Source organism: Dermacentor silvarum, chromosome 2 (assembly GCF_013339745.2).
Source record: "Dermacentor silvarum isolate Dsil-2018 chromosome 2, BIME_Dsil_1.4, whole genome shotgun sequence".
In the NCBI taxonomy this organism is placed as follows: domain Eukaryota; kingdom Metazoa; phylum Arthropoda; class Arachnida; order Ixodida; family Ixodidae; genus Dermacentor; species Dermacentor silvarum.
This window is the reverse complement of record NC_051155.1, coordinates 262,019,716-262,027,581: the sequence shown is the minus strand read 5'-3', so window position 1 is coordinate 262,027,581 and position 7,866 is coordinate 262,019,716. Positions and strand designations below refer to the sequence as shown.

Genomic DNA, 7,866 nt, shown 5'->3' with positions numbered 1-7,866 from the left:
TTGGTTTTGCTTCAGTTACACTTGGTTTGCTTTACTACTCCAAATTTCCAATCTTCATCACTCTTCATTCACCCTATCACTACTTAATGCACCTTCGTTCACTCTTAATTCACTCATTTACTTTTCATTATCTTAGCTCTCTCTGTCTCATCATTACCTTTCATTTGACTCCAATCACCCAACTGAAACCCTTTTGTCGACCATCAATTCACTCTTAATTCACCTTGATTCACTCTTCATTCACTCTCATTTACTTTTCATTATCTCACCTCACTCTGCCTCATCATTACCTTTCATTTGACTCCAATCACCCAACTGAATCCCTTTTGTTGGCCATCAATTCACTCTTAATTCACCTTCATTCACTCTGAATTCACTCTCATTTACTTTTCATTACCTTAGCTCTCTCTGTCTCATCATTACCTTTCGTTTGACTCCAATCACCCAACTGAACCCCTTTTGTCGACCATCAATGCACTCTTAACTCACCTTCATTCACTCTGAATTCACTCTCATTTACTTTTCATTATCTTAGCTCTCTCTGTCTCATCATTACCTTTCGTTCGACTCCAATCACCCAATGAACCCCCCCCCCCTTAATTGACCATCAATTCACTCTTCATTCACTTCATTCACTTCTCCGAATACCCATTTTAATCGTTATCATTGCCATCATTACCCATTACCATAATTAATTTTTGGTTATTAGCCACTTTTCGGGTTTTTCAACCCATTTTACCGCTTTGTCATACTGATTATATAAATAATTTCATTACTTAAGGTAATTTATCGATATGTATATTCCTCATGTAATTACCTATTGATTTATATATAATGTTATGAGGTTCGTAATTACCTTATTGAGTTATCGATTTTGTGTACATAAGTTTTACTGATGTTCTGCCCGGTTTTGGCTCCACTTCTTGAAGTTCACCTGAGAACGAGACATATAAGGCTTTGGCAAGAAACCCTCCAAAGGTTGCCGTTAGTCACGTGGCAGGAAAGCTATTGATCTCCCATATGGTACTTTTATTTTGGAGGTATTAACCCCTAATCGTATCACAAAATTTCAGTTGCCCTAAAGTTCAAAGGTTCTTGAACTGTGTTATGCTCGGATTAAATTCACTGGCGTTTGGATTATTTCGGCTGGCGTTTGGATTAAATTCAGTGGTGCTTGGATTAAATTGAATGGCGCTCGGATTAAAATGACTGGCACGTGGATTAATTTGAATCGCGCTCGGGTTAATTTGACTGGCGCTCGGATTAAATTGACTGGCGCTTGGATTAAATTGAGCGGGAAAGCCTGTAGAATTCGCACGTCTTTCAGTCTCCCTGTATGTGTGCGAGGAATAAAAAAAATGTATGGTATGGTTTACCGATTCAGTTCTATGCACATCACCTCCTTTCAAGGTAAATTCCTGGCGCCGTGATATCCATGTAAATCGGTTCAGCACTCTGCATCAAACGTAACGTTCGATGCAGAGTTACATGAAATCATGTGACGCGCTTTTCTTTTTGGTTTCCGTCGTTTTACGGGGAAACATTCCCGTTCGTTTATTATGCATTGTTAGTATGCTCGTGAATCACCCAATGTGTGTTGAAAATTTTGAGATCATATGACACTGCTTTATACGTAGTCTGACGCGCTTTTCGTGGGAACAAACGCAGAGCTTCATTGAAGCGCATTCGTTTGATGTCTATATCAGTATGGTTGGGAATGACACATGAGAGCCTAGCGAAAGCTACGTGACGTCAAGTGACTTTTTTTCACGTTGTTTGAAGTATGCGACGTTCATACCATCGCAGAGCTTCTTCGAAGCCCGTTAGTTTGATATCCATGTCAATATGGTTGGGAATCACGCATGGGCTAGCGAAAGATACGTGAGGTTACGTGACACCCTTTTCCCACCTGAATTGATGTTCTTTATGTGTGTGCCATCGCGTAGCTTATTCAATTCCCGTTCGTTTGATATCCATGTCAGTATGGTTGGGGATGACCCATGAGAGCCTGAAGAAAATTACGTCAGGTCACGTGACACGATTTTCCCACCTGGTTTGACATTCGTTACGTGTTTACCATTGTAGAGCTTCTTCGAAGCCCGTTCGTTTGATATCCATGTCAATATGGTTGGGAATCACGCATGGACCAGCGAAAGATACGTGAGGTCACGTGACACCTTTTTCCCACCTGGTTTGACGTTCAATACGTGTGTACCATCGCCAAGCTTTTTCGAAGCCCGTTCGTTTGATATCCATGTCAATATGGTTGGGAATCACGCATGGACCAGCGAAGTAAACGTGAGGTCACGTGACACCATTTTCCCACCTGGTTTGACGTTCATTACGTGAGTACCATTGCAAAGCTTCTTCGAAGCCCGTTCGTTTGATATCCATGTCAATATATTTGAAAATCACGCATGGACCAGCGAATTATAGGTGAGGTAACGTGACACCATTTTCCCACCTGGTTTGACGTTCATTATGTGTGTACCATCGCAAAGCTTCTTCGAAGACCGTTCGTTTGATATCCATGTCAACATGGTTGGGAATCACGCATGGACCAGCGAATTATACGTGAGGTCACGTGACACCTTTTTCCGACCTGGTTTGACGTTCATTACGTGTGTACCATCACAAAGCTTCTTCGAAGATCGTTCGTTTGATATCCATGTCAATACATTTGGAAATCATGCATGTACCAGCAAATTATACGTGAGGTCACGTGACACCTTTTTCCCACCTGGTTTGACGTTCATTACGTGTGTACCATCGCAAAGCTTCTTCTAAGACCGTTGGTTCGATATCCATGTCAGTATGGTCGGGAATGACCCATGAGAGCGTAGCGAATAATACGTGATGTCACGTGACTCTGTTTCACGTTGTTTGAAGTATGCGACGTGTGTACCATCGCAAAGCTTCTTCGAAGCCCGTTCGTTTGATATCCATGTCAACATACTTGGGAATCAAGCATGGACCAGCGAAAGATACGTGAGGTCACGTGACACCTTTTTCCCACCTGGTTTGACATTCGTTACGTGTGTACCATCGCAAAGCTTCTTCGAAGACCGTTCGTTTGATATCCATGTCAATATGGTTGGGAATCACGCATGGACCAGCGAAAGATACGTGAGGTCACGTGACACCCTTTTCCCACCTGGTTTGACGTTCATTACGTGTGTACCATCGCAAAGATTTTTCGAAGACCGTTCGTTTGATATCCATGTCAGCATGATTGGGAATCAAGCATGGACCAGCAAATTATACGTGAGGTCACGTGACACATTTTTCCCACCTGGTTTGACATTCGTTACGTGTGTACCATCGCAAAGCTTCTTCGAAGACCGTTCGTTTGATATCCATGTCAACATACTTGGAAATCATGCATGGACCAGCAAATTCTAAGTGAGGTCACGTGACACATTTTCCCCACCTGGTTTGACGTTCGTTACGTGTGTACCATCGCAAAGCTTCTTCGAAGACCGTTCGTTTGATATCCATGTCAATATATTTGGAAATCATGCATGGACCAGCAAATTATACGTGAGGTCACGTGACACCTTTTTCCCACCTGTTTTGACGTTCATTACGTGTGTACCATCACAAAGCTTCTTCGAAACCCGTTCTTTTGATATCCATGTCAATATATTTGGAAATCAAGCATGGACCAGCGAAAGATACGTGAGGTCACGTGACACCTTTTTCCCACCTGGTTTGACATTCATTACGTGTGTACCATCGCAAATCTTCTTCGAAGACCGTTCGTTTGATATCCATGTCAACATGGTTGGGAATCACGCATGGACCAGCGAATTATACGTGAGGTCACGTGACACCTTTTTCCCACCTGGTTTGACGTTCGTTACGTGTGTACCATCGCAAAGCTTCTTCGAAGCCCGTTCGTTTGATATCCATGTCAACATGGTTGGAAATCATGCATGGACCAGCGAATTATAGGTGAGGTCACATGACACCATTTTCCCACCTGGTTTGACATTCGTTACGTGTGTACCATCGCAAAGCTTCTTCGAAGCCCGTTCGTTTGATATCCATGTCAATATGGTTGGGAATGACCCATGAGGGCCTCAAGAAAGTTACGTTATGTCACGTGACTCTTTTTCATGTGGTTTGAAGTATGCTTCGTAGCGTATGAAGAAGTCAACTTCAGTTACGTTTGGTATGCGCAAAATTATAACATTTCGTCGTTATTTTGAACTTATTATGCACCCCGCAAGTGGACCTAAACTTTGGATTAAATTCACTGGCGTGAGGATTAAAATACTTGGCGCGTAGATTAAATTAGTTGGCGCGTAGATTAAATGTGTGGCGCGTGGATTAAATTGACTGGCACTTGGATTAAAATAGCTGGCGTTCGGATTAAATTCAGCGGGAAAACCTGTAGTGCAGTGGAAGAACGGCCAGGAGAAAGTAATTGCTTATGCCACACTCTAAAAAAAAAGGAGTGACCCTTGCTCCTTTAAAGTAGGAACGGCGATGTCCCCTATGTTCGTCTTTAAATGGAGCAACTTTCCTCCCTCATGGCTGGGAGCAACTGTTACTCCCTTTCCAAAACCAACATGGCCGACTCCAGGCAAGTGAAGCCAGCAACACCACTATAGGCTTAACAACTAGGATTGAAGCTATTAGGGGTGCCAATACAAGGCTTCGAGATTCGCACGCACTGAGCAATGGTCTCGGAGGCTACAGGCAATAAAAGATTTTCAAAAATTGTATGTACAAAAAGATTTTTCCTACAAGCGAAGCATGTGTGAACGTATTATAACACACATTTTTATATAACATTCTATTAATTCTCAGAGATTATAATATAACACTTAATTAATAGAGCTCACACAATGGTCACATACACTTAAGCAGTATTCAACTGTAAACATACGTATTCAATTCATAGAGCACTTGAGAATCAACAACACACGCACATAGTCACACTGTTCGGTTTATATAACACACATGGTCACATTAGCAAGCATACATAGACATTTTACACACAAACGTAATTATGAACAGATTCAATGCCACAACAATTTATAGAGAACTGACAGAACGAACACGCACACGTTCGCATATAACGACCCGGTTCGCCTTTTTTTTTACATTATGTGTGAACTTGCGTACGATCTTATATAGGCCCGAAAGGCGACCCCCCAATTGTGCCGAAATGCAAATCAGTTTTCTGCAAAGTCAAACATTTGCTGGTAAAGACAAACCTAAACGTATTAGGTGGTATGACAGGTACAGGCAATGTACACAGACCTTTTAATATAAACATGTATAATTTTCAACGGTTTAATTACAGTGTTTTAACGTAGTCCCGTGGCTACGGCGTTGCGACGCTAGCCACCCTACCGCTGGGCTCGAGGACGTGACGGCCGCTTTTAGGCAGAAAGTAAAAACGCTCGTATAGTGCATTGGATGCACGTTTAAGAACCTCGAAAATACATTACAGAATTTATTTCTACGCTAAACTTTTTTGTCTCACAACATAGTTGGGCGCAACACGGCTAGTTAATATTCATGTATCACGGAGGCCACCACAGCCTCACTAGTGTGCAGGTGGCGCCGTTGTCATTCCTCCGTCTACAACGTGCTTGTTGGGTGTGCGAGCTGCTTCGCTGCTTCGACGATGCGTTTGATCGTGTGTTTTTGTGTTTGGGGGCGGTAATGAAATGTGACGTAGTTAGCTTCAATAATAGTGCGAGAAGATAGCTTGTGTCTTGCTGCAAACTCGCCTTATGCGTGACGCGCCAGGCAAATGTGGACCAACGATTTTCGTGCCGGGTAGTGCGTTGCCTTTGTGCCTGGTTGTGGAAAGTTGGGTGCACGTCGCAAACAAAGCATGCGAATTATTAGCGTGCCTGAGCTCGTCCACTACGCAGCGGCATGTATGCTGCGACAGCGCCTCCTTTATTTTTAGGAAAAAAATGTCGCAGTTTCGCCCGAAAGGCGAAGCATCAATTGCGATAGCAAATTGGTAGAGAGCTATTCGGAGTAGGGATAGTAGAGTAGTTTTATCGGCGGCATAAACTTGGACACATTCGCTTTCTAACTGAATTGACAAGCGTGGTGTCATCGCGCACAAGCAAACATGAATAGATCACACCGAATGACCGCAGACAACGACTGTCAAAACACTGGCACGGCCGCTGCAGCGGGCGAAGAATCGTGCGGTTCAACGGAAACTTCAACGGAAACGGAATCGGCAAGACGTCGGTTCAACGGAATCGCTTCAACGGAAACTTCAACGGAAAGATTGTTCATCTGTTTTCACAAACGGGGAAAGAGTGCCAAGAGAAATCAGTGAGGCATGCCGCATAAACGATACGTGTAAGCGTGCCCCGTTATGAATGCATGAAAAAGCACCCTTTCTTGATGACAAGCGAACAAAATTAGTCTGTGCTTATCCACCTTTTTTAATGCAAATACTGTTTATCGTGATTATATGCCTTTGTATTACAACTGCTGCCTTCCCTCTGATAGGACTTGCGCAAGATATAAGCACACATCCAGTTTTATTGTTATTTTGAATCATTCCATCAAAATAAAAAGTCCCTTTTTAACAGCATTCATGTTGTACGGTTTCCCTTCCCTCTCTGTAAATTCTGTCATCAAAACTTACGTGAACTGACCGGCAAAATCATAAGGATACTACAAATTGCACATAGCCAACACAGCTGGTTCTCAGAAAATGCACAAATATGGTGATAGGTATCTGTTGGCATACTGTAGCAATAGTAGGTGCAAGCTAGCTTACACATTGTTGCAATACTTCAGTTGTCACATGGCCACAGCGGTAAGTGTAAGTGCACAACAATAACAGGCAGGCACATCAATCATAAATTTGACTTCAGCAGTCACAACATACGCTCTTTCATGTAGCTAAAATACTAGCTAATATGTAGAAAGTATATGCGCAAGTATACTTGTCATAGATACTTGCCTACCCAACTTAACACTATAAGAGTTGCAGTGCATATGGTGCTTGTTCTAGACACCGGTATTTTTGTCAAAAATACTTTTACAATTACATACAGCACTTTGTATTCATCCACCCAGTAATAGAAGTCTTACAGATAGCATTATAATTTGGACTTGCTGGTTAACATTTTCTACCTGAACAGCGCCAAGTAGAATGAATAATTTTAAAGGACTGCCCACTGTGCTGATGAAACAGGATGAAACAGAACACATTGAAAGGAACCCGAAGTATAAGAAATAATTTTTGAGAGCTGTAGAACTAAGCCTTGGCTGGTTGATTATCACTATTAAAATTACACTAGTGTCAATCAGAATGTTCTGTGTGGTCATGTTGAAATCAAATGCATTTGATGAGCAACATTGCAATAACCAGCAAATGCCATAAGAGCAAGCAGACATTTAAGCACTATGTGTGAAGTAGTGTGCTTCTTTAATGAGACAGTATCAATACACTGAACTATCTACCAGCTAACTCTGTGGTCTATGCTGTATTGACGTAAAGTGAAAAACAATGTAACTGGACAGACTCGCAACTGCTACAATGCCTACTTGCATGCATCGGAATAGCTTGCCATGAATATAAAATAAAATAGCAAGCTTACTAGAAAACACCTCACTGGTCTAGTAGCTGCAACACTGTGAATACTGGCCTTCATGTATCATTTCAAGACAAATAATTGTACATATGTTAAACAATGCTAAGCACGCCGTGCGCTTAGACCTGTGGCAAATTTGGCCCACTACACTTTGAATTCTTACATACGCAGATACTGCACGAGCGTGTAGCATAAACAGATGAAAATCGGAAATGAAAGTTACAGCATGAAAAACAGTTTCAAAACAATGAAACCAAAATAAAAAGTAATGAACACA

General features: G+C 42.0%; 1 long non-coding RNA gene across 1 annotated transcript; it reads right to left on the bottom strand.

Moving 5' to 3' along the window:
• Positions 1-1,801: 1,801 nt before the first annotated feature.
• Positions 1,802-3,239, bottom strand: LOC125943690 (uncharacterized). Its single transcript, XR_007465839.1, has 3 exons — positions 3,017-3,239; positions 2,051-2,188; positions 1,802-1,909 (listed from the first exon to the last, which is right to left on the bottom strand). It is a non-coding gene; the product is annotated as an uncharacterized LOC125943690 (long non-coding RNA).
• Between the last annotated feature and the right edge of the window lie 4,627 nt (positions 3,240-7,866).